The sequence below is a fragment of the Eleutherodactylus coqui genome, unplaced genomic scaffold (genome assembly GCF_035609145.1).
Source record: "Eleutherodactylus coqui strain aEleCoq1 unplaced genomic scaffold, aEleCoq1.hap1 HAP1_SCAFFOLD_890, whole genome shotgun sequence".
NCBI lineage: Eukaryota > Metazoa > Chordata > Amphibia > Anura > Eleutherodactylidae > Eleutherodactylus > Eleutherodactylus coqui.
Window position 1 is genome coordinate 1 of NW_027102595.1, and position 22825 is coordinate 22825.

Sequence of the window (22825 nt, forward strand, 5' to 3'; positions counted from 1 at the left end):
CATGCCTCATTGCTCCACTTTTCAAAAGAAAAAAGGCTGCTAACTTTTCCAAAGAAGAGCTTGTCGGCTCTTCAGACACTACGTAAGCTGGCCCGTACGGGGATCGAACCCGCGACCTTGGCGTTGTTAGCACCACGCTCTAACCCAACTGAGCTAACCGGCCATGATTTGTGACTGTGTTTTTGGCCTCTTTGATCCACATACACATGCATCACTGCTCCCTTTTCTACATCAAAAAAGCTTGCAAACTTTGATAAAAGACAACTTGACGGCTCTTTGGATACTGGAGAACGTGGCCAGTGGCCTTGGAGCTATTAGCACCACATTCTAACCCAACTGAGCTAATGCGCCATGAGGCAGAATGGCACATTTTGCCTCTTTGAGCCACATGCCTCATTGCTCCACTTTTCAAAAGAAAAAAGGCTGCTAACTTTTCCAAAGAAGAGCTTGTCGGCTCTTCAGACACTACGTAAGCTGGCCCGTACAGGGATCGAACCCGCGACCTTGGCGTTATTAGCACCACGCTCTAACCCAACTGAGCTAACCGGCCATGATTTGCGCCTGTGTTTTTGGCCTCTTTGATCCACATACACATGCATCACTGCTCCCTTTTCTACATCAAAAAAGCTTGCAAACTTTGATAAAAGACAACTTGACGGCTCTTTGGATACTGGAGAACGTGGCCAGTTGCCTTGGAGCTATTAGCACCACATTCTAACCCAACTGAGCTAATGCGCCATGAGGCAGAATGGCACATTTTGCCTCTTTGAGCCACATGCCTCATTGCTCCACTTTTCAAAATAAAAAAGGCTGCTAACTTTTCCAAAGAAGAGCTTGTCGGCTCTTCAGACACTACGTAAGCTGGCCCGTACGTGGATCGAACCCGTGACCTTGGCGTTATTAGCACCACGCTCTAACCCAACTGAGCTAACCGGCCATGATTTGTGCCTGTGTTTTTGGCCTCTTTGATCCACATACACATGCATCACTGCTCCCTTTTCTACATCAAAAAAGCTTGCAAACTTTGATAAAAGACAACTTGACGGCTCTTTGGATACTGGAGAACGTGGCCAGTGGCCTTGGAGCTATTAGCACCACATTCTAACCCAACTGAGCTAATGCGCCATGAGGCAGAATGGCACATTTTGCCTCTTTGAGCCACATGCCTCATTGCTCCACTTTTCAAAAGAAAAAAGGCTGCTAACTTTTCCAAAGAAGAGCTTGTCGGCTCTTCAGACACTACGTAAGCTGGCCCGTACAGGGATCGAACCCGCGACCTTGGCGTTATTAGCACCACGCTCTAACCCAACTGAGCTAACCGGCCATGATTTGTGCCTGTGTTTTTGGCCTCTTTGATCCACATACACATGCATCACTGCTCCCTTTTCTACATCAAAAAAGCTTGCAAACTTTGATAAAAGACAACTTGACGGCTCTTTGGATACTGGAGAACGTGGCCAGTTGCCTTGGAGCTATTAGCACCACATTCTAACCCAACTGAGCTAATGCGCCATGAGGCAGAATGGCACATTTTGCCTCTTTGAGCCACATGCCTCATTGCTCCACTTTTCAAAAGAAAAAAGGCTGCTAACTTTTCCAAAGAAGAGCTTGTCGGCTCTTCAGACACTACGTAAGCTGGCCCGTACGGGGATCGAACCCGTGACCTTGGCGTTATTAGCACCATGCTCTAACCCAACTGAGCTAACCGGCCATGATTTGTGCCTGTGTTTTTGGCCTCTTTGATCCACATACACATGCATCACTGCTCCCTTTTCTACATCAAAAAAGCTTGCAAACTTTGATAAAAGACAACTTGACGGCTCTTTGGATACTGGAGAACGTGGCCAGTGGCCTTGGAGCTATTAGCACCACATTCTAACCCAACTGAGCTAATGCGCCATGAGGCAGAATGGCACATTTTGCCTCTTTGAGCCACATGCCTCATTGCTCCACTTTTCAAAAGAAAAAAGGCTGCTAACTTTTCCAAAGAAGAGCTTGTCGGCTCTTCAGACACTACGTAAGCTGGCCCATACAGGGATCGAACCCGCGACCTTGGCGTTATTAGCACCACACTCTAACCCAACTGAGCTAACCGGCCATGATTTGTGCCTGTGTTTTTGGCCTCTTTGATCCACATACACATGCATCACTGCTCCCTTTTCTACATCAAAAAAGCTTGCAAACTTTGATAAAAGACAACTTGACGGCTCTTTGGATACTGGAGAACGTGGCCAGTGGCCTTGGAGCTATTAGCACCACATTCTAACCCAACTGAGCTAATGCGCCATGAGGCAGAATGGCACATTTTGCCTCTTTGAGCCACATGCCTCATTGCTCCACTTTTCAAAAGAAAAAAGGCTGCTAACTTTTCCAAAGAAGAGCTTGTCGGCTCTTCAGACACTACGTAAGCTGGCCCGTACAGGGATCGAACCCGCGACCTTGGCGTTATTAGCACCACGCTCTAACCCAACTGAGCTAACCGGCCATGATTTGCGCCTGTGTTTTTGGCCTCTTTGATCCACATACACATGCATCACTGCTCCCTTTTCTACATCAAAAAAGCTTGCAAACTTTGATAAAAGACAACTTGACGGCTCTTTGGATACTGGAGAACGTGGCCAGTTGCCTTGGAGCTATTAGCACCACATTCTAACCCAACTGAGCTAATGCGCCATGAGGCAGAATGGCACATTTTGCCTCTTTGAGCCACATGCCTCATTGCTCCACTTTTCAAAAGAAAAAAGGCTGCTAACTTTTCCAAAGAAGAGCTTGTCGGCTCTTCAGACACTACGTAAGCTGGCCCGTACGGGGATCGAACCCGTGACCTTGGCGTTATTAGCACCATGCTCTAACCCAACTGAGCTAACCGGCCATGATTTGTGCCTGTGTTTTTGGCCTCTTTGATCCACATACACATGCATCACTGCTCCCTTTTCTACATCAAAAAAGCTTGCAAACTTTGATAAAAGACAACTTGACGGCTCTTTGGATACTGGAGAACGTGGCCAGTGAACTTGGAGCTATTAGCACCACATTCTAACCCAACTGAGCTAATGCGCCATGAGGCAGAATGGCACATTTTGCCTCTTTGAGCCACATGCCTCATTGCTCCACTTTTCAAAAGAAAAAAGGCTGCTAACTTTTCCAAAGAAGAGCTTGTCGGCTCTTCAGACACTACGTAAGCTGGCCCATACAGGGATCGAACCCGCGACCTTGGCGTTATTAGCACCACACTCTAACCCAACTGAGCTAACCGGCCATGATTTGTGCCTGTGTTTTTGGCCTCTTTGATCCACATACACATGCATCACTGCTCCCTTTTCTACATCAAAAAAGCTTGCAAACTTTGATAAAAGACAACTTGACGGCTCTTTGGATACTGGAGAACGTGGCCAGTTGCCTTGGAGCTATTAGCACCACATTCTAACCCAACTGAGCTAATGCGCCATGAGGCAGAATGGCACATTTTGCCTCTTTGAGCCACATGCCTCATTGCTCCACTTTTCAAAAGAAAAAAGGCTGCTAACTTTTCCAAAGAAGAGCTTGTCGGCTCTTCAGACACTACGTAAGCTGGCCCGTACGGGGATCGAACCCGCGACCTTGGCGTTATTAGCACCACGCTCTAACCCAACTGAGCTAACCGGCCATGATTTGTGCCTGTGTTTTTGGCCTCTTTGATCCACATACACATGCATCACTGCTCCCTTTTCTACATCAAAAAAGCTTGCAAACTTTGATAAAAGACAACTTGACGGCTCTTTGGATACTGGAGAACGTGGCCAGTGGCCTTGGAGCTATTAGCACCACATTCTAACCCAACTGAGCTAATGCGCCATGAGGCAGAATGGCACATTTTGCCTCTTTGAGCCACATGCCTCATTGCTCCACTTTTCAAAAGAAAAAAGGCTGCTAACTTTTCCAAAGAAGAGCTTGTCGGCTCTTCAGACACTACGTAAGCTGGCCCGTACGGGGATCGAACCCGTGACCTTGGCGTTATTAGCACCACGCTCTAACCCAACTGAGCTAACCGGCCATGATTTGCGCCTGTGTTTTTGGCCTCTTTGATCCACATACACATGCATCACTGCTCCCTTTTCTACATCAAAAAAGCTTGCAAACTTTGATAAAAGACAACTTGACGGCTCTTTGGATACTGGAGAACGTGGCCAGTGAACTTGGAGCTATTAGCACCACATTCTAACCCAACTGAGCTAATGCGCCATGAGGCAGAATGGCACATTTTGCCTCTTTGAGCCACATGCCTCATTGCTCCACTTTTCAAAAGAAAAAAGGCTGCTAACTTTTCCAAAGAAGAGCTTGTCGGCTCTTCAGACACTACGTAAGCTGGCCCGTACGGGGATCGAACCCGCGACCTTGGCGTTATTAGCACCACGCTCTAACCCAACTGAGCTAACCGGCCATGATTTGTGCCTGTGTTTTTGGCCTCTTTGATCCACATACACATGCATCACTGCTCCCTTTTCTACATCAAAAAAGCTTGCAAACTTTGATAAAAGACAACTTGACGGCTCTTTGGATACTGGAGAACGTGGCCAGTGGCCTTGGAGCTATTAGCACCACATTCTAACCCAACTGAGCTAATGCGCCATGAGGCAGAATGGCACATTTTGCCTCTTTGAGCCACATGCCTCATTGCTCCACTTTTCAAAAGAAAAAAGGCTGCTAACTTTTCCAAAGAAGAGCTTGTCGGCTCTTCAGACACTACGTAAGCTGGCCCGTACGGGGATCGAACCCGCGACCTTGGCGTTATTAGCACCACGCTCTAACCCAACTGAGCTAACCGGCCATGATTTGTGCCTGTGTTTTTGGCCTCTTTGATCCACATACACATGCATCACTGCTCCCTTTTCTACATCAAAAAAGCTTGCAAACTTTGATAAAAGACAACTTGACGGCTCTTTGGATACTGGAGAACGTGGCCAGTGGCCTTGGAGCTATTAGCACCACATTCTAACCCAACTGAGCTAATGCGCCATGAGGCAGAATGGCACATTTTGCCTCTTTGAGCCACATGCCTCATTGCTCCACTTTTCAAAAGAAAAAAGGCTGCTAACTTTTCCAAAGAAGAGCTTGTCGGCTCTTCAGACACTACGTAAGCTGGCCCGTACAGGGATCGAACCCGCGACCTTGGCGTTATTAGCACCACGCTCTAACCCAACTGAGCTAACCGGCCATGATTTGTGCCTGTGTTTTTGGCCTCTTTGATCCACATACACATGCATCACTGCTCCCTTTTCTACATCAAAAAAGCTTGCAAACTTTGATAAAAGACAACTTGACGGCTCTTTGGATACTGGAGAACGTGGCCAGTTGCCTTGGAGCTATTAGCACCACATTCTAACCCAACTGAGCTAATGCGCCATGAGGCAGAATGGCACATTTTGCCTCTTTGAGCCACATGCCTCATTGCTCCACTTTTCAAAAGAAAAAAGGCTGCTAACTTTTCCAAAGAAGAGCTTGTCGGCTCTTCAGACACTACGTAAGCTGGCCCGTACGGGGATCGAACCCGTGACCTTGGCGTTATTAGCACCATGCTCTAACCCAACTGAGCTAACCGGCCATGATTTGTGCCTGTGTTTTTGGCCTCTTTGATCCACATACACATGCATCACTGCTCCCTTTTCTACATCAAAAAAGCTTGCAAACTTTGATAAAAGACAACTTGACGGCTCTTTGGATACTGGAGAACGTGGCCAGTGGCCTTGGAGCTATTAGCACCACATTCTAACCCAACTGAGCTAATGCGCCATGAGGCAGAATGGCACATTTTGCCTCTTTGAGCCACATGCCTCATTGCTCCACTTTTCAAAAGAAAAAAGGCTGCTAACTTTTCCAAAGAAGAGCTTGTCGGCTCTTCAGACACTACGTAAGCTGGCCCATACAGGGATCGAACCCGCGACCTTGGCGTTATTAGCACCACACTCTAACCCAACTGAGCTAACCGGCCATGATTTGTGCCTGTGTTTTTGGCCTCTTTGATCCACATACACATGCATCACTGCTCCCTTTTCTACATCAAAAAAGCTTGCAAACTTTGATAAAAGACAACTTGACGGCTCTTTGGATACTGGAGAACGTGGCCAGTTGCCTTGGAGCTATTAGCACCACATTCTAACCCAACTGAGCTAATGCGCCATGAGGCAGAATGGCACATTTTGCCTCTTTGAGCCACATGCCTCATTGCTCCACTTTTCAAAAGAAAAAAGGCTGCTAACTTTTCCAAAGAAGAGCTTGTCGGCTCTTCAGACACTACGTAAGCTGGCCCGTACGGGGATCGAACCCGCGACCTTGGCGTTATTAGCACCACGCTCTAACCCAACTGAGCTAACCGGCCTTGATTTGTGCCTGTGTTTTTGGCCTCTTTGATCCACATACACATGCATCACTGCTCCCTTTTCTACATCAAAAAAGCTTGCAAACTTTGATAAAAGACAACTTGACGGCTCTTTGGATACTGGAGAACGTGGCCAGTGGCCTTGGAGCTATTAGCACCACATTCTAACCCAACTGAGCTAATGCGCCATGAGGCAGAATGGCACATTTTGCCTCTTTGAGCCACATGCCTCATTGCTCCACTTTTCAAAAGAAAAAAGGCTGCTAACTTTTCCAAAGAAGAGCTTGTCGGCTCTTCAGACACTACGTAAGCTGGCCCGTACAGGGATCGAACCCGCGACCTTGGCGTTATTAGCACCACGCTCTAACCCAACTGAGCTAACCGGCCATGATTTGTGCCTGTGTTTTTGGCCTCTTTGATCCACATACACATGCATCACTGCTCCCTTTTCTACATCAAAAAAGCTTGCAAACTTTGATAAAAGACAACTTGACGGCTCTTTGGATACTGGAGAACGTGGCCAGTTGCCTTGGAGCTATTAGCACCACATTCTAACCCAACTGAGCTAATGCGCCATGAGGCAGAATGGCACATTTTGCCTCTTTGAGCCACATGCCTCATTGCTCCACTTTTCAAAAGAAAAAAGGCTGCTAACTTTTCCAAAGAAGAGCTTGTCGGCTCTTCAGACACTACGTAAGCTGCCACGGGGATCGAACCCGTGACCTTGGCGTTATTAGCACCATGCTCTAACCCAACTGAGCTAACCGGCCATGATTTGTGCCTGTGTTTTTGGCCTCTTTGATCCACATACACATGCATCACTGCTCCCTTTTCTACATCAAAAAAGCTTGCAAACTTTGATAAAAGACAACTTGACGGCTCTTTGGATACTGGAGAACGTGGCCAGTGGCCTTGGAGCTATTAGCACCACATTCTAACCCAACTGAGCTAATGCGCCATGAGGCAGAATGGCACATTTTGCCTCTTTGAGCCACATGCCTCATTGCTCCACTTTTCAAAAGAAAAAAGGCTGCTAACTTTTCCAAAGAAGAGCTTGTCGGCTCTTCAGACACTACGTAAGCTGGCCCATACAGGGATCGAACCCGCGACCTTGGCGTTATTAGCACCACACTCTAACCCAACTGAGCTAACCGGCCATGATTTGTGCCTGTGTTTTTGGCCTCTTTGATCCACATACACATGCATCACTGCTCCCTTTTCTACATCAAAAAAGCTTGCAAACTTTGATAAAAGACAACTTGACGGCTCTTTGGATACTGGAGAACGTGGCCAGTTGCCTTGGAGCTATTAGCACCACATTCTAACCCAACTGAGCTAATGCGCCATGAGGCAGAATGGCACATTTTGCCTCTTTGAGCCACATGCCTCATTGCTCCACTTTTCAAAAGAAAAAAGGCTGCTAACTTTTCCAAAGAAGAGCTTGTCGGCTCTTCAGACACTACGTAAGCTGGCCCGTACGGGGATCGAACCCGCGACCTTGGCGTTATTAGCACCACGCTCTAACCCAACTGAGCTAACCGGCCATGATTTGTGCCTGTGTTTTTGGCCTCTTTGATCCACATACACATGCATCACTGCTCCCTTTTCTACATCAAAAAAGCTTGCAAACTTTGATAAAAGACAACTTGACGGCTCTTTGGATACTGGAGAACGTGGCCAGTGGCCTTGGAGCTATTAGCACCACATTCTAACCCAACTGAGCTAATGCGCCATGAGGCAGAATGGCACATTTTGCCTCTTTGAGCCACATGCCTCATTGCTCCACTTTTCAAAAGAAAAAAGGCTGCTAACTTTTCCAAAGAAGAGCTTGTCGGCTCTTCAGACACTACGTAAGCTGGCCCGTACGGGGATCGAACCCGCGACCTTGGCGTTATTAGCACCACGCTCTAACCCAACTGAGCTAACCGGCCATGATTTGTGCCTGTGTTTTTGGCCTCTTTGATCCACATACACATGCATCACTGCTCCCTTTTCTACATCAAAAAAGCTTGCAAACTTTGATAAAAGACAACTTGACGGCTCTTTGGATACTGGAGAACGTGGCCAGTGGCCTTGGAGCTATTAGCACCACATTCTAACCCAACTGAGCTAATGCGCCATGAGGCAGAATGGCACATTTTGCCTCTTTGAGCCACATGCCTCATTGCTCCACTTTTCAAAAGAAAAAAGGCTGCTAACTTTTCCAAAGAAGAGCTTGTCGGCTCTTCAGACACTACGTAAGCTGGCCCGTACAGGGATCGAACCCGCGACCTTGGCGTTATTAGCACCACGCTCTAACCCAACTGAGCTAACCGGCCATGATTTGTGCCTGTGTTTTTGGCCTCTTTGATCCACATACACATGCATCACTGCTCCCTTTTCTACATCAAAAAAGCTTGCAAACTTTGATAAAAGACAACTTGACGGCTCTTTGGATACTGGAGAACGTGGCCAGTTGCCTTGGAGCTATTAGCACCACATTCTAACCCAACTGAGCTAATGCGCCATGAGGCAGAATGGCACATTTTGCCTCTTTGAGCCACATGCCTCATTGCTCCACTTTTCAAAAGAAAAAAGGCTGCTAACTTTTCCAAAGAAGAGCTTGTCGGCTCTTCAGACACTACGTAAGCTGGCCCGTACGGGGATCGAACCCGTGACCTTGGCGTTATTAGCACCATGCTCTAACCCAACTGAGCTAACCGGCCATGATTTGTGCCTGTGTTTTTGGCCTCTTTGATCCACATACACATGCATCACTGCTCCCTTTTCTACATCAAAAAAGCTTGCAAACTTTGATAAAAGACAACTTGACGGCTCTTTGGATACTGGAGAACGTGGCCAGTGGCCTTGGAGCTATTAGCACCACATTCTAACCCAACTGAGCTAATGCGCCATGAGGCAGAATGGCACATTTTGCCTCTTTGAGCCACATGCCTCATTGCTCCACTTTTCAAAAGAAAAAAGGCTGCTAACTTTTCCAAAGAAGAGCTTGTCGGCTCTTCAGACACTACGTAAGCTGGCCCATACAGGGATCGAACCCGCGACCTTGGCGTTATTAGCACCACACTCTAACCCAACTGAGCTAACCGGCCATGATTTGTGCCTGTGTTTTTGGCCTCTTTGATCCACATACACATGCATCACTGCTCCCTTTTCTACATCAAAAAAGCTTGCAAACTTTGATAAAAGACAACTTGACGGCTCTTTGGATACTGGAGAACGTGGCCAGTTGCCTTGGAGCTATTAGCACCACATTCTAACCCAACTGAGCTAATGCGCCATGAGGCAGAATGGCACATTTTGCCTCTTTGAGCCACATGCCTCATTGCTCCACTTTTCAAAAGAAAAAAGGCTGCTAACTTTTCCAAAGAAGAGCTTGTCGGCTCTTCAGACACTACGTAAGCTGGCCCGTACGGGGATCGAACCCGCGACCTTGGCGTTATTAGCACCACGCTCTAACCCAACTGAGCTAACCGGCCATGATTTGTGACTGTGTTTTTGGCCTCTTTGATCCACATACACATGCATCACTGCTCCCTTTTCTACATCAAAAAAGCTTGCAAACTTTGATAAAAGACAACTTGACGGCTCTTTGGATACTGGAGAACGTGGCCAGTGGCCTTGGAGCTATTAGCACCACATTCTAACCCAACTGAGCTAATGCGCCATGAGGCAGAATGGCACATTTTGCCTCTTTGAGCCACATGCCTCATTGCTCCACTTTTCAAAAGAAAAAAGGCTGCTAACTTTTCCAAAGAAGAGCTTGTCGGCTCTTCAGACACTACGTAAGCTGGCCCGTACAGGGATCGAACCCGCGACCTTGGCGTTATTAGCACCACGCTCTAACCCAACTGAGCTAACCGGCCATGATTTGCGCCTGTGTTTTTGGCCTCTTTGATCCACATACACATGCATCACTGCTCCCTTTTCTACATCAAAAAAGCTTGCAAACTTTGATAAAAGACAACTTGACGGCTCTTTGGATACTGGAGAACGTGGCCAGTTGCCTTGGAGCTATTAGCACCACATTCTAACCCAACTGAGCTAATGCGCCATGAGGCAGAATGGCACATTTTGCCTCTTTGAGCCACATGCCTCATTGCTCCACTTTTCAAAAGAAAAAAGGCTGCTAACTTTTCCAAAGAAGAGCTTGTCGGCTCTTCAGACACTACGTAAGCTGGCCCGTACGGGGATCGAACCCGTGACCTTGGCGTTATTAGCACCATGCTCTAACCCAACTGAGCTAACCGGCCATGATTTGTGCCTGTGTTTTTGGCCTCTTTGATCCACATACACATGCATCACTGCTCCCTTTTCTACATCAAAAAAGCTTGCAAACTTTGATAAAAGACAACTTGACGGCTCTTTGGATACTGGAGAACGTGGCCAGTGGCCTTGGAGCTATTAGCACCACATTCTAACCCAACTGAGCTAATGCGCCATGAGGCAGAATGGCACATTTTGCCTCTTTGAGCCACATGCCTCATTGCTCCACTTTTCAAAAGAAAAAAGGCTGCTAACTTTTCCAAAGAAGAGCTTGTCGGCTCTTCAGACACTACGTAAGCTGGCCCATACAGGGATCGAACCCGCGACCTTGGCGTTATTAGCACCACACTCTAACCCAACTGAGCTAACCGGCCATGATTTGTGCCTGTGTTTTTGGCCTCTTTGATCCACATACACATGCATCACTGCTCCCTTTTCTACATCAAAAAAGCTTGCAAACTTTGATAAAAGACAACTTGACGGCTCTTTGGATACTGGAGAACGTGGCCAGTTGCCTTGGAGCTATTAGCACCACATTCTAACCCAACTGAGCTAATGCGCCATGAGGCAGAATGGCACATTTTGCCTCTTTGAGCCACATGCCTCATTGCTCCACTTTTCAAAAGAAAAAAGGCTGCTAACTTTTCCAAAGAAGAGCTTGTCGGCTCTTCAGACACTACGTAAGCTGGCCCGTACGGGGATCGAACCCGCGACCTTGGCGTTATTAGCACCACGCTCTAACCCAACTGAGCTAACCGGCCATGATTTGTGCCTGTGTTTTTGGCCTCTTTGATCCACATACACATGCATCACTGCTCCCTTTTCTACATCAAAAAAGCTTGCAAACTTTGATAAAAGACAACTTGACGGCTCTTTGGATACTGGAGAACGTGGCCAGTGGCCTTGGAGCTATTAGCACCACATTCTAACCCAACTGAGCTAATGCGCCATGAGGCAGAATGGCACATTTTGCCTCTTTGAGCCACATGCCTCATTGCTCCACTTTTCAAAAGAAAAAAGGCTGCTAACTTTTCCAAAGAAGAGCTTGTCGGCTCTTCAGACACTACGTAAGCTGGCCCGTACGGGGATCGAACCCGTGACCTTGGCGTTATTAGCACCACGCTCTAACCCAACTGAGCTAACCGGCCATGATTTGCGCCTGTGTTTTTGGCCTCTTTGATCCACATACACATGCATCACTGCTCCCTTTTCTACATCAAAAAAGCTTGCAAACTTTGATAAAAGACAACTTGACGGCTCTTTGGATACTGGAGAACGTGGCCAGTGAACTTGGAGCTATTAGCACCACATTCTAACCCAACTGAGCTAATGCGCCATGAGGCAGAATGGCACATTTTGCCTCTTTGAGCCACATGCCTCATTGCTCCACTTTTCAAAAGAAAAAAGGCTGCTAACTTTTCCAAAGAAGAGCTTGTCGGCTCTTCAGACACTACGTAAGCTGGCCCGTACGGGGATCGAACCCGCGACCTTGGCGTTATTAGCACCACGCTCTAACCGAACTGAGCTAACCGGCCATGATTTGTGCCTGTGTTTTTGGCCTCTTTGATCCACATACACATGCATCACTGCTCCCTTTTCTACATCAAAAAAGCTTGCAAACTTTGATAAAAGACAACTTGACGGCTCTTTGGATACTGGAGAACGTGGCCAGTGGCCTTGGAGCTATTAGCACCACATTCTAACCCAACTGAGCTAATGCGCCATGAGGCAGAATGGCACATTTTGGCTCTTTGAGCCACATGCCTCATTGCTCCACTTTTCAAAAGAAAAAAGGCTGCTAACTTTTCCAAAGAAGAGCTTGTCGGCTCTTCAGACACTACGTAAGCTGGCCCGTACGGGGATCGAACCCGCGACCTTGGCGTTATTAGCACCACGCTCTAACCCAACTGAGCTAACCGGCCATGATTTGTGCCTGTGTTTTTGGCCTCTTTGATCCACATACACATGCATCACTGCTCCCTTTTCTACATCAAAAAAGCTTGCAAACTTTGATAAAAGACAACTTGACGGCTCTTTGGATACTGGAGAACGTGGCCAGTGGCCTTGGAGCTATTAGCACCACATTCTAACCCAACTGAGCTAATGCGCCATGAGGCAGAATGGCACATTTTGCCTCTTTGAGCCACATGCCTCATTGCTCCACTTTTCAAAAGAAAAAAGGCTGCTAACTTTTCCAAAGAAGAGCTTGTCGGCTCTTCAGACACTACGTAAGCTGGCCCGTACGGGGATCGAACCCGCGACCTTGGCGTTATTAGCACCACGCTCTAACCCAACTGAGCTAACCGGCCATGATTTGTGCCTGTGTTTTTGGCCTCTTTGATCCACATACACATGCATCACTGCTCCCTTTTCTACATCAAAAAAGCTTGCAAACTTTGATAAAAGACAACTTGACGGCTCTTTGGATACTGGAGAACGTGGCCAGTGGCCTTGGAGCTATTAGCACCACATTCTAACCCAACTGAGCTAATGCGCCATGAGGCAGAATGGCACATTTTGCCTCTTTGAGCCACATGCCTCATTGCTCCACTTTTCAAAAGAAAAAAGGCTGCTAACTTTTCCAAAGAAGAGCTTGTCGGCTCTTCAGACACTACGTAAGCTGGCCCGTACAGGGATCGAACCCGCGACCTTGGCGTTATTAGCACCACGCTCTAACCCAACTGAGCTAACCGGCCATGATTTGTGCCTGTGTTTTTGGCCTCTTTGATCCACATACACATGCATCACTGGTCCCTTTTCTACATCAAAAAAGCTTGCAAACTTTGATAAAAGACAACTTGACGGCTCTTTGGATACTGGAGAACGTGGCCAGTTGCCTTGGAGCTATTAGCACCACATTCTAACCCAACTGAGCTAATGCGCCATGAGGCAGAATGGCACATTTTGCCTCTTTGAGCCACATGCCTCATTGCTCCACTTTTCAAAAGAAAAAAGGCTGCTAACTTTTCCAAAGAAGAGCTTGTCGGCTCTTCAGACACTACGTAAGCTGGCCCGTACGGGGATCGAACCCGTGACCTTGGCGTTATTAGCACCACGCTCTAACCCAACTGAGCTAACCGGCCATGATTTGTGCCTGTGTTTTTGGCCTCTTTGATCCACATACACATGCATCACTGCTCCCTTTTCTACATCAAAAAAGCTTGCAAACTTTGATAAAAGACAACTTGACGGCTCTTTGGATACTGGAGAACGTGGCCAGTGGCCTTGGAGCTATTAGCACCACATTCTAACCCAACTGAGCTAATGCGCCATGAGGCAGAATGGCACATTTTGCCTCTTTGAGCCACATGCCTCATTGCTCCACTTTTCAAAAGAAAAAAGGCTGCTAACTTTTCCAAAGAAGAGCTTGTCGGCTCTTCAGACACTACGTAAGCTGGCCCGTACAGGGATCGAACCCGCGACCTTGGCGTTATTAGCACCACGCTCTAACCCAACTGAGCTAACCGGCCATGATTTGCGCCTGTGTTTTTGGCCTCTTTGATCCACATACACATGCATCACTGCTCCCTTTTCTACATCAAAAAAGCTTGCAAACTTTGATAAAAGACAACTTGACGGCTCTTTGGATACTGGAGAACGTGGCCAGTTGCCTTGGAGCTATTAGCACCACATTCTAACCCAACTGAGCTAATGCGCCATGAGGCAGAATGGCACATTTTGCCTCTTTGAGCCACATGCCTCATTGCTCCACTTTTCAAAAGAAAAAAGGCTGCTAACTTTTCCAAAGAAGAGCTTGTCGGCTCTTCAGACACTACGTAAGCTGGCCCGTACGGGGATCGAACCCGTGACCTTGGCGTTATTCGCACCATGCTCTAACCCAACTGAGCTAACCGGCCATGATTTGTGCCTGTGTTTTTGGCCTCTTTGATCCACATACACATGCATCACTGCTCCCTTTTCTACATCAAAAAAGCTTGCAAACTTTGATAAAAGACAACTTGACGGCTCTTTGGATACTGGAGAACGTGGCCAGTGGCCTTGGAGCTATTAGCACCACATTCTAACCCAACTGAGCTAATGCGCCATGAGGCAGAATGGCACATTTTGCCTCTTTGAGCCACATGCCTCATTGCTCCACTTTTCAAAAGAAAAAAGGCTGCTAACTTTTCCAAAGAAGAGCTTGTCGGCTCTTCAGACACTACGTAAGCTGGCCCATACAGGGATCGAACCCGCGACCTTGGCGTTATTAGCACCACACTCTAACCCAACTGAGCTAACCGGCCATGATTTGTGCCTGTGTTTTTGGCCTCTTTGATCCACATACACATGCATCACTGCTCCCTTTTCTACATCAAAAAAGCTTGCAAACTTTGATAAAAGACAACTTGACGGCTCTTTGGATACTGGAGAACGTGGCCAGTTGCCTTGGAGCTATTAGCACCACATTCTAACCCAACTGAGCTAATGCGCCATGAGGCAGAATGGCACATTTTGCCTCTTTGAGCCACATGCCTCATTGCTCCACTTTTCAAAAGAAAAAAGGCTGCTAACTTTTCCAAAGAAGAGCTTGTCGGCTCTTCAGACACTACGTAAGCTGGCCCGTACGGGGATCGAACCCGCGACCTTGGCGTTATTAGCACCACGCTCTAACCCAACTGAGCTAACCGGCCATGATTTGTGCCTGTGTTTTTGGCCTCTTTGATCCACATACACATGCATCACTGCTCCCTTTTCTACATCAAAAAAGCTTGCAAACTTTGATAAAAGACAACTTGACGGCTCTTTGGATACTGGAGAACGTGGCCAGTGGCCTTGGAGCTATTAGCACCACATTCTAACCCAACTGAGCTAATGCGCCATGAGGCAGAATGGCACATTTTGCCTCTTTGAGCCACATGCCTCATTGCTCCACTTTTCAAAAGAAAAAAGGCTGCTAACTTTTCCAAAGAAGAGCTTGTCGGCTCTTCAGACACTACGTAAGCTGGCCCGTACGGGGATCGAACCCGTGACCTTGGCGTTATTAGCACCACGCTCTAACCCAACTGAGCTAACCGGCCATGATTTGCGCCTGTGTTTTTGGCCTCTTTGATCCACATACACATGCATCACTGCTCCCTTTTCTACATCAAAAAAGCTTGCAAACTTTGATAAAAGACAACTTGACGGCTCTTTGGATACTGGAGAACGTGGCCAGTGAACTTGGAGCTATTAGCACCACATTCTAACCCAACTGAGCTAATGCGCCATGAGGCAGAATGGCACATTTTGCCTCTTTGAGCCACATGCCTCATTGCTCCACTTTTCAAAAGAAAAAAGGCTGCTAACTTTTCCAAAGAAGAGCTTGTCGGCTCTTCAGACACTACGTAAGCTGGCCCGTACGGGGATCGAACCCGCGACCTTGGCGTTATTAGCACCACGCTCTAACCCAACTGAGCTAACCGGCCATGATTTGTGCCTGTGTTTTTGGCCTCTTTGATCCACATACACATGCATCACTGCTCCCTTTTCTACATCAAAAAAGCTTGCAAACTTTGATAAAAGACAACTTGACGGCTCTTTGGATACTGGAGAACGTGGCCAGTGGCCTTGGAGCTATTAGCACCACATTCTAACCCAACTGAGCTAATGCGCCATGAGGCAGAATGGCACATTTTGCCTCTTTGAGCCACATGCCTCATTGCTCCACTTTTCAAAAGAAAAAAGGCTGCTAACTTTTCCAAAGAAGAGCTTGTCGGCTCTTCAGACACTACGTAAGCTGGCCCGTACGGGGATCGAACCCGCGACCTTGGCGTTATTAGCACCACGCTCTAACCCAACTGAGCTAACCGGCCATGATTTGTGCCTGTGTTTTTGGCCTCTTTGATCCACATACACATGCATCACTGCTCCCTTTTCTACATCAAAAAAGCTTGCAAACTTTGATAAAAGACAACTTGACGGCTCTTTGGATACTGGAGAACGTGGCCAGTTGCCTTGGAGCTATTAGCACCACATTCTAACCCAACTGAGCTAATGCGCCATGAGGCAGAATGGCACATTTTGCCTCTTTGAGCCACATGCCTCATTGCTCCACTTTTCAAAAGAAAAAAGGCTGCTAACTTTTCCAAAGAAGAGCTTGTCGGCTCTTCAGACACTACGTAAGCTGGCCCGTACGGGGATCGAACCCGTGACCTTGGCGTTATTAGCACCACGCTCTAACCCAACTGAGCTAACCGGCCATGATTTGCGCCTGTGTTTTTGGCCTCTTTGATCCACATACACATGCATCACTGCTCCCTTTTCTACATCAAAAAAGCTTGCAAACTTTGATAAAAGACAACTTGACGGCTCTTTGGATACTGGAGAACGTGGCCAGTGAACTTGGAGCTATTAGCACCACATTCTAACCCAACTGAGCTAATGCGCCATGAGGCAGAATGGCACATTTTGCCTCTTTGAGCCACATGCCTCATTGCTCCACTTTTCAAAAGAAAAAAGGCTGCTAACTTTTCCAAAGAAGAGCTTGTCGGCTCTTCAGACACTACGTAAGCTGGCCCGTACGGGGATCGAACCCGCGACCTTGGCGTTATTAGCACCACGCTCTAACCCAACTGAGCTAACCGGCCATGATTTGTGCCTGTGTTTTTGGCCTCTTTGATCCACATACACATGCATCACTGCTCCCTTTTCTACATCAAAAAAGCTTGCAAACTTTGATAAAAGACAACTTGACGGCTCTTTGGATACTGGAGAACGTGGCCAGTGGCCTTGGAGCTATTAGCACCACATTCTAACCCAACTGAGCTAATGCGCCATGAGGCAGAATGGCACATTTTGCCTCTTTGAGCCACATGCCTCATTGCTCCACTTTTCAAAAGAAAAAAGGCTGCTAACTTTTCCAAAGAAGAGCTTGTCGGCTCTTCAGACACTACGTAAGCTGGCCCGTACGGGGATCGAACCCGCGACCTTGGCGTTATTAGCACCACGCTCTAACCCAACTGAGCTAACCGGCCATGATTTGTGCCTGTGTTTTTGGCCTCTTTGATCCACATACACATGCATCACTGCTCCCTTTTCTACATCAAAAAAGCTTGCAAACTTTGATAAAAGACAACTTGACGGCTCTTTGGATACTGGAGAACGTGGCCAGTGGCCTTGGAGCTATTAGCACCACATTCTAACCCAACTGAGCTAATGCGCCATGAGGCAGAATGGCACATTTTGCCTCTTTGAGCCACATGCCTCATTGCTCCACTTTTCAAAAGAAAAAAGGCTGCTAACTTTTCCAAAGAAGAGCTTGTCGGCTCTTCAGACACTACGTAAGCTGGCCCGTACGGGGATCGAACCCGCGACCTTGGCGTTATTAGCACCACGCTCTAACCCAACTGAGCTAACCGGCCATGATTTGTGCCTGTGTTTTTGGCCTCTTTGATCCACATACACATGCATCACTGCTCCCTTTTCTACATCAAAAAAGCTTGCAAACTTTGATAAAAGACAACTTGACGGCTCTTTGGATACTGGAGAACGTGGCCAGTGGCCTTGGAGCTATTAGCACCACATTCTAACCCAACTGAGCTAATGCGCCATGAGGCAGAATGGCACATTTTGCCTCTTTGAGCCACATGCCTCATTGCTCCACTTTTCAAAAGAAAAAAGGCTGCTAACTTTTCCAAAGAAGAGCTTGTCGGCTCTTCAGACACTACGTAAGCTGGCCCGTACAGGGATCGAACCCGCGACCTTGGCGTTATTAGCACCACGCTCTAACCCAACTGAGCTAACCGGCCATGATTTGTGCCTGTGTTTTTGGCCTCTTTGATCCACATACACATGCATCACTGGTCCCTTTTCTACATCAAAAAAGCTTGCAAACTTTGATAAAAGACAACTTGACGGCTCTTTGGATACTGGAGAACGTGGCCAGTGAACTTGGAGCTATTAGCACCACATTCTAACCCAACTGAGCTAATGCGCCATGAGGCAGAATGGCACATTTTGCCTCTTTGAGCCACATGCCTCATTGCTCCACTTTTCAAAATAAAAAAGGCTGCTAACTTTTCCAAAGAAGAGCTTGTCGGCTCTTCAGACACTACGTAAGCTGGCCCGTACGTGGATCGAACCCGTGACCTTGGCGTTATTAGCACCACGCTCTAACCCAACTGAGCTAACCGGCCATGATTTGTGCCTGTGTTTTTGGCCTCTTTGATCCACATACACATGCATCACTGCTCCCTTTTCTACATCAAAAAAGCTTGCAAACTTTGATAAAAGACAACTTGACGGCTCTTTGGATACTGGAGAACGTGGCCAGTGGCCTTGGAGCTATTAGCACCACATTCTAACCCAACTGAGCTAATGCGCCATGAGGCAGAATGGCACATTTTGCCTCTTTGAGCCACATGCCTCATTGCTCCACTTTTCAAAAGAAAAAAGGCTGCTAACTTTTCCAAAGAAGAGCTTGTCGGCTCTTCAGACACTACGTAAGCTGGCCCGTACAGGGATCGAACCCGCGACCTTGGCGTTATTAGCACCACGCTCTAACCCAACTGAGCTAACCGGCCATGATTTGTGCCTGTGTTTTTGGCCTCTTTGATCCACATACACATGCATCACTGCTCCCTTTTCTACATCAAAAAAGCTTGCAAACTTTGATAAAAGACAACTTGACGGCTCTTTGGATACTGGAGAACGTGGCCAGTTGCCTTGGAGCTATTAGCACCACATTCTAACCCAACTGAGCTAATGCGCCATGAGGCAGAATGGCACATTTTGCCTCTTTGAGCCACATGCCTCATTGCTCCACTTTTCAAAAGAAAAAAGGCTGCTAACTTTTCCAAAGAAGAGCTTGTCGGCTCTTCAGACACTACGTAAGCTGGCCCGTACGGGGATCGAACCCGTGACCTTGGCGTTATTAGCACCATGCTCTAACCCAACTGAGCTAACCGGCCATGATTTGTGCCTGTGTTTTTGGCCTCTTTGATCCACATACACATGCATCACTGCTCCCTTTTCTACATCAAAAAAGCTTGCAAACTTTGATAAAAGACAACTTGACGGCTCTTTGGATACTGGAGAACGTGGCCAGTGGCCTTGGAGCTATTAGCACCACATTCTAACCCAACTGAGCTAATGCGCCATGAGGCAGAATGGCACATTTTGCCTCTTTGAGCCACATGCCTCATTGCTCCACTTTTCAAAAGAAAAAAGGCTGCTAACTTTTCCAAAGAAGAGCTTGTTGGCTCTTCAGACACTACGTAAGCTGGCCCATACAGGGATCGAACCCGCGACCTTGGCGTTATTAGCACCACACTCTAACCCAACTGAGCTAACCGGCCATGATTTGTGCCTGTGTTTTTGGCCTCTTTGATCCACATACACATGCATCACTGCTCCCTTTTCTACATCAAAAAAGCTTGCAAACTTTGATAAAAGACAACTTGACGGCTCTTTGGATACTGGAGAACGTGGCCAGTTGCCTTGGAGCTATTAGCACCACATTCTAACCCAACTGAGCTAATGCGCCATGAGGCAGAATGGCACATTTTGCCTCTTTGAGCCACATGCCTCATTGCTCCACTTTTCAAAAGAAAAAAGGCTGCTAACTTTTCCAAAGAAGAGCTTGTCGGCTCTTCAGACACTACGTAAGCTGGCCCGTACGGGGATCGAACCCGCGACCTTGGCGTTGTTAGCACCACGCTCTAACCCAACTGAGCTAACCGGCCATGATTTGTGACTGTGTTTTTGGCCTCTTTGATCCACATACACATGCATCACTGCTCCCTTTTCTACATCAAAAAAGCTTGCAAACTTTGATAAAAGACAACTTGACGGCTCTTTGGATACTGGAGAACGTGGCCAGTGGCCTTGGAGCTATTAGCACCACATTCTAACCCAACTGAGCTAATGCGCCATGAGGCAGAATGGCACATTTTGCCTCTTTGAGCCACATGCCTCATTGCTCCACTTTTCAAAAGAAAAAAGGCTGCTAACTTTTCCAAAGAAGAGCTTGTCGGCTCTTCAGACACTACGTAAGCTGGCCCGTACAGGGATCGAACCCGCGACCTTGGCGTTATTAGCACCACGCTCTAACCCAACTGAGCTAACCGGCCATGATTTGCGCCTGTGTTTTTGGCCTCTTTGATCCACATACACATGCATCACTGCTCCCTTTTCTACATCAAAAAAGCTTGCAAACTTTGATAAAAGACAACTTGACGGCTCTTTGGATACTGGAGAACGTGGCCAGTTGCCTTGGAGCTATTAGCACCACATTCTAACCCAACTGAGCTAATGCGCCATGAGGCAGAATGGCACATTTTGCCTCTTTGAGCCACATGCCTCATTGCTCCACTTTTCAAAAGAAAAAAGGCTGCTAACTTTTCCAAAGAAGAGCTTGTCGGCTCTTCAGACACTACGTAAGCTGGCCCGTACGGGGATCGAACCCGTGACCTTGGCGTTATTAGCACCATGCTCTAACCCAACTGAGCTAACCGGCCATGATTTGTGCCTGTGTTTTTGGCCTCTTTGATCCACATACACATGCATCACTGCTCCCTTTTCTACATCAAAAAAGCTTGCAAACTTTGATAAAAGACAACTTGACGGCTCTTTGGATACTGGAGAACGTGGCCAGTGGCCTTGGAGCTATTAGCACCACATTCTAACCCAACTGAGCTAATGCGCCATGAGGCAGAATGGCACATTTTGCCTCTTTGAGCCACATGCCTCATTGCTCCACTTTTCAAAAGAAAAAAGGCTGCTAACTTTTCCAAAGAAGAGCTTGTCGGCTCTTCAGACACTACGTAAGCTGGCCCATACAGGGATCGAACCCGCGACCTTGGCGTTATTAGCACCACACTCTAACCCAACTGAGCTAACCGGCCATGATTTGTGCCTGTGTTTTTGGCCTCTTTGATCCACATACACATGCATCACTGCTCCCTTTTCTACATCAAAAAAGCTTGCAAACTTTGATAAAAGACAACTTGACGGCTCTTTGGATACTGGAGAACGTGGCCAGTGGCCTTGGAGCTATTAGCACCACATTCTAACCCAACTGAGCTAATGCGCCATGAGGCAGAATGGCACATTTTGCCTCTTTGAGCCACATGCCTCATTGCTCCACTTTTCAAAAGAAAAAAGGCTGCTAACTTTTCCAAAGAAGAGCTTGTTGGCTCTTCAGACACTACGTAAGCTGGCCCATACAGGGATCGAACCCGCGACCTTGGCGTTATTAGCACCACACTCTAACCCAACTGAGCTAACCGGCCATGATTTGTGCCTGTGTTTTTGGCCTCTTTGATCCACATACACATGCATCACTGCTCCCTTTTCTACATCAAAAAAGCTTGCAAACTTTGATAAAAGACAACTTGACGGCTCTTTGGATACTGGAGAACGTGGCCAGTTGCCTTGGAGCTATTAGCACCACATTCTAACCCAACTGAGCTAATGCGCCATGAGGCAGAATGGCACATTTTGCCTCTTTGAGCCACATGCCTCATTGCTCCACTTTTCAAAAGAAAAAAGGCTGCTAACTTTTCCAAAGAAGAGCTTGTCGGCTCTTCAGACACTACGTAAGCTGGCCCGTACGGGGATCGAACCCGCGACCTTGGCGTTGTTAGCACCACGCTCTAACCCAACTGAGCTAACCGGCCATGATTTGTGACTGTGTTTTTGGCCTCTTTGATCCACATACACATGCATCACTGCTCCCTTTTCTACATCAAAAAAGCTTGCAAACTTTGATAAAAGACAACTTGACGGCTCTTTGGATACTGGAGAACGTGGCCAGTGGCCTTGGAGCTATTAGCACCACATTCTAACCCAACTGAGCTAATGCGCCATGAGGCAGAATGGCACATTTTGCCTCTTTGAGCCACATGCCTCATTGCTCCACTTTTCAAAAGAAAAAAGGCTGCTAACTTTTCCAAAGAAGAGCTTGTCGGCTCTTCAGACACTACGTAAGCTGGCCCGTACAGGGATCGAACCCGCGACCTTGGCGTTATTAGCACCACGCTCTAACCCAACTGAGCTAACCGGCCATGATTTGCGCCTGTGTTTTTGGCCTCTTTGATCCACATACACATGCATCACTGCTCCCTTTTCTACATCAAAAAAGCTTGCAAACTTTGATAAAAGACAACTTGACGGCTCTTTGGATACTGGAGAACGTGGCCAGTTGCCTTGGAGCTATTAGCACCACATTCTAACCCAACTGAGCTAATGCGCCATGAGGCAGAATGGCACATTTTGCCTCTTTGA

General features: G+C 47.4%; 32 non-coding genes across 32 annotated transcripts; all 32 read right to left on the reverse strand.

Moving 5' to 3' along the window:
• Positions 1 to 88: 88 nt before the first annotated feature.
• TRNAV-AAC (transfer RNA valine (anticodon AAC)) lies at positions 89 to 163 on the reverse strand. Its single transcript has one exon. It is a non-coding gene; the product is annotated as a tRNA-Val (tRNA).
• Positions 164 to 1636: 1473 nt separating this feature from the next.
• TRNAI-AAU (transfer RNA isoleucine (anticodon AAU)) lies at positions 1637 to 1711 on the reverse strand. The gene has a single exon. It is a non-coding gene; the product is annotated as a tRNA-Ile (tRNA).
• Positions 1712 to 2797: 1086 nt separating this feature from the next.
• On the reverse strand, positions 2798 to 2872 carry TRNAI-AAU (transfer RNA isoleucine (anticodon AAU)). Its single transcript has one exon. It is a non-coding gene; the product is annotated as a tRNA-Ile (tRNA).
• A 699-nt stretch (positions 2873 to 3571) lies between these two features.
• Positions 3572 to 3646, reverse strand: TRNAI-AAU (transfer RNA isoleucine (anticodon AAU)). Its single transcript has one exon. It is a non-coding gene; the product is annotated as a tRNA-Ile (tRNA).
• Positions 3647 to 3958: 312 nt separating this feature from the next.
• Positions 3959 to 4033, reverse strand: TRNAI-AAU (transfer RNA isoleucine (anticodon AAU)). Its single transcript has one exon. It is a non-coding gene; the product is annotated as a tRNA-Ile (tRNA).
• A 312-nt stretch (positions 4034 to 4345) lies between these two features.
• On the reverse strand, positions 4346 to 4420 carry TRNAI-AAU (transfer RNA isoleucine (anticodon AAU)). Its single transcript has one exon. It is a non-coding gene; the product is annotated as a tRNA-Ile (tRNA).
• Positions 4421 to 4732: 312 nt separating this feature from the next.
• Positions 4733 to 4807, reverse strand: TRNAI-AAU (transfer RNA isoleucine (anticodon AAU)). Its single transcript has one exon. It is a non-coding gene; the product is annotated as a tRNA-Ile (tRNA).
• Positions 4808 to 5506: 699 nt separating this feature from the next.
• On the reverse strand, positions 5507 to 5581 carry TRNAI-AAU (transfer RNA isoleucine (anticodon AAU)). The gene has a single exon. It is a non-coding gene; the product is annotated as a tRNA-Ile (tRNA).
• Positions 5582 to 6280: 699 nt separating this feature from the next.
• On the reverse strand, positions 6281 to 6355 carry TRNAI-AAU (transfer RNA isoleucine (anticodon AAU)). Its single transcript has one exon. It is a non-coding gene; the product is annotated as a tRNA-Ile (tRNA).
• A 1469-nt stretch (positions 6356 to 7824) lies between these two features.
• TRNAI-AAU (transfer RNA isoleucine (anticodon AAU)) lies at positions 7825 to 7899 on the reverse strand. The gene has a single exon. It is a non-coding gene; the product is annotated as a tRNA-Ile (tRNA).
• A 312-nt stretch (positions 7900 to 8211) lies between these two features.
• TRNAI-AAU (transfer RNA isoleucine (anticodon AAU)) lies at positions 8212 to 8286 on the reverse strand. The gene has a single exon. It is a non-coding gene; the product is annotated as a tRNA-Ile (tRNA).
• A 699-nt stretch (positions 8287 to 8985) lies between these two features.
• Positions 8986 to 9060, reverse strand: TRNAI-AAU (transfer RNA isoleucine (anticodon AAU)). The gene has a single exon. It is a non-coding gene; the product is annotated as a tRNA-Ile (tRNA).
• Positions 9061 to 9759: 699 nt separating this feature from the next.
• Positions 9760 to 9834, reverse strand: TRNAI-AAU (transfer RNA isoleucine (anticodon AAU)). Its single transcript has one exon. It is a non-coding gene; the product is annotated as a tRNA-Ile (tRNA).
• A 699-nt stretch (positions 9835 to 10533) lies between these two features.
• TRNAI-AAU (transfer RNA isoleucine (anticodon AAU)) lies at positions 10534 to 10608 on the reverse strand. Its single transcript has one exon. It is a non-coding gene; the product is annotated as a tRNA-Ile (tRNA).
• Positions 10609 to 11307: 699 nt separating this feature from the next.
• TRNAI-AAU (transfer RNA isoleucine (anticodon AAU)) lies at positions 11308 to 11382 on the reverse strand. The gene has a single exon. It is a non-coding gene; the product is annotated as a tRNA-Ile (tRNA).
• Positions 11383 to 11694: 312 nt separating this feature from the next.
• Positions 11695 to 11769, reverse strand: TRNAI-AAU (transfer RNA isoleucine (anticodon AAU)). Its single transcript has one exon. It is a non-coding gene; the product is annotated as a tRNA-Ile (tRNA).
• A 312-nt stretch (positions 11770 to 12081) lies between these two features.
• TRNAI-AAU (transfer RNA isoleucine (anticodon AAU)) lies at positions 12082 to 12156 on the reverse strand. The gene has a single exon. It is a non-coding gene; the product is annotated as a tRNA-Ile (tRNA).
• A 312-nt stretch (positions 12157 to 12468) lies between these two features.
• Positions 12469 to 12543, reverse strand: TRNAI-AAU (transfer RNA isoleucine (anticodon AAU)). The gene has a single exon. It is a non-coding gene; the product is annotated as a tRNA-Ile (tRNA).
• Positions 12544 to 12855: 312 nt separating this feature from the next.
• Positions 12856 to 12930, reverse strand: TRNAI-AAU (transfer RNA isoleucine (anticodon AAU)). The gene has a single exon. It is a non-coding gene; the product is annotated as a tRNA-Ile (tRNA).
• A 699-nt stretch (positions 12931 to 13629) lies between these two features.
• On the reverse strand, positions 13630 to 13704 carry TRNAI-AAU (transfer RNA isoleucine (anticodon AAU)). Its single transcript has one exon. It is a non-coding gene; the product is annotated as a tRNA-Ile (tRNA).
• Positions 13705 to 15177: 1473 nt separating this feature from the next.
• TRNAI-AAU (transfer RNA isoleucine (anticodon AAU)) lies at positions 15178 to 15252 on the reverse strand. Its single transcript has one exon. It is a non-coding gene; the product is annotated as a tRNA-Ile (tRNA).
• A 312-nt stretch (positions 15253 to 15564) lies between these two features.
• On the reverse strand, positions 15565 to 15639 carry TRNAI-AAU (transfer RNA isoleucine (anticodon AAU)). Its single transcript has one exon. It is a non-coding gene; the product is annotated as a tRNA-Ile (tRNA).
• Positions 15640 to 15951: 312 nt separating this feature from the next.
• TRNAI-AAU (transfer RNA isoleucine (anticodon AAU)) lies at positions 15952 to 16026 on the reverse strand. The gene has a single exon. It is a non-coding gene; the product is annotated as a tRNA-Ile (tRNA).
• Positions 16027 to 16338: 312 nt separating this feature from the next.
• TRNAI-AAU (transfer RNA isoleucine (anticodon AAU)) lies at positions 16339 to 16413 on the reverse strand. The gene has a single exon. It is a non-coding gene; the product is annotated as a tRNA-Ile (tRNA).
• A 312-nt stretch (positions 16414 to 16725) lies between these two features.
• TRNAI-AAU (transfer RNA isoleucine (anticodon AAU)) lies at positions 16726 to 16800 on the reverse strand. Its single transcript has one exon. It is a non-coding gene; the product is annotated as a tRNA-Ile (tRNA).
• Positions 16801 to 17112: 312 nt separating this feature from the next.
• On the reverse strand, positions 17113 to 17187 carry TRNAI-AAU (transfer RNA isoleucine (anticodon AAU)). The gene has a single exon. It is a non-coding gene; the product is annotated as a tRNA-Ile (tRNA).
• Positions 17188 to 17499: 312 nt separating this feature from the next.
• Positions 17500 to 17574, reverse strand: TRNAI-AAU (transfer RNA isoleucine (anticodon AAU)). The gene has a single exon. It is a non-coding gene; the product is annotated as a tRNA-Ile (tRNA).
• Positions 17575 to 17886: 312 nt separating this feature from the next.
• On the reverse strand, positions 17887 to 17961 carry TRNAI-AAU (transfer RNA isoleucine (anticodon AAU)). Its single transcript has one exon. It is a non-coding gene; the product is annotated as a tRNA-Ile (tRNA).
• Positions 17962 to 19434: 1473 nt separating this feature from the next.
• Positions 19435 to 19509, reverse strand: TRNAI-AAU (transfer RNA isoleucine (anticodon AAU)). Its single transcript has one exon. It is a non-coding gene; the product is annotated as a tRNA-Ile (tRNA).
• Positions 19510 to 20208: 699 nt separating this feature from the next.
• Positions 20209 to 20283, reverse strand: TRNAV-AAC (transfer RNA valine (anticodon AAC)). The gene has a single exon. It is a non-coding gene; the product is annotated as a tRNA-Val (tRNA).
• Positions 20284 to 20982: 699 nt separating this feature from the next.
• TRNAI-AAU (transfer RNA isoleucine (anticodon AAU)) lies at positions 20983 to 21057 on the reverse strand. Its single transcript has one exon. It is a non-coding gene; the product is annotated as a tRNA-Ile (tRNA).
• A 1086-nt stretch (positions 21058 to 22143) lies between these two features.
• On the reverse strand, positions 22144 to 22218 carry TRNAV-AAC (transfer RNA valine (anticodon AAC)). Its single transcript has one exon. It is a non-coding gene; the product is annotated as a tRNA-Val (tRNA).
• Between the last annotated feature and the right edge of the window lie 607 nt (positions 22219 to 22825).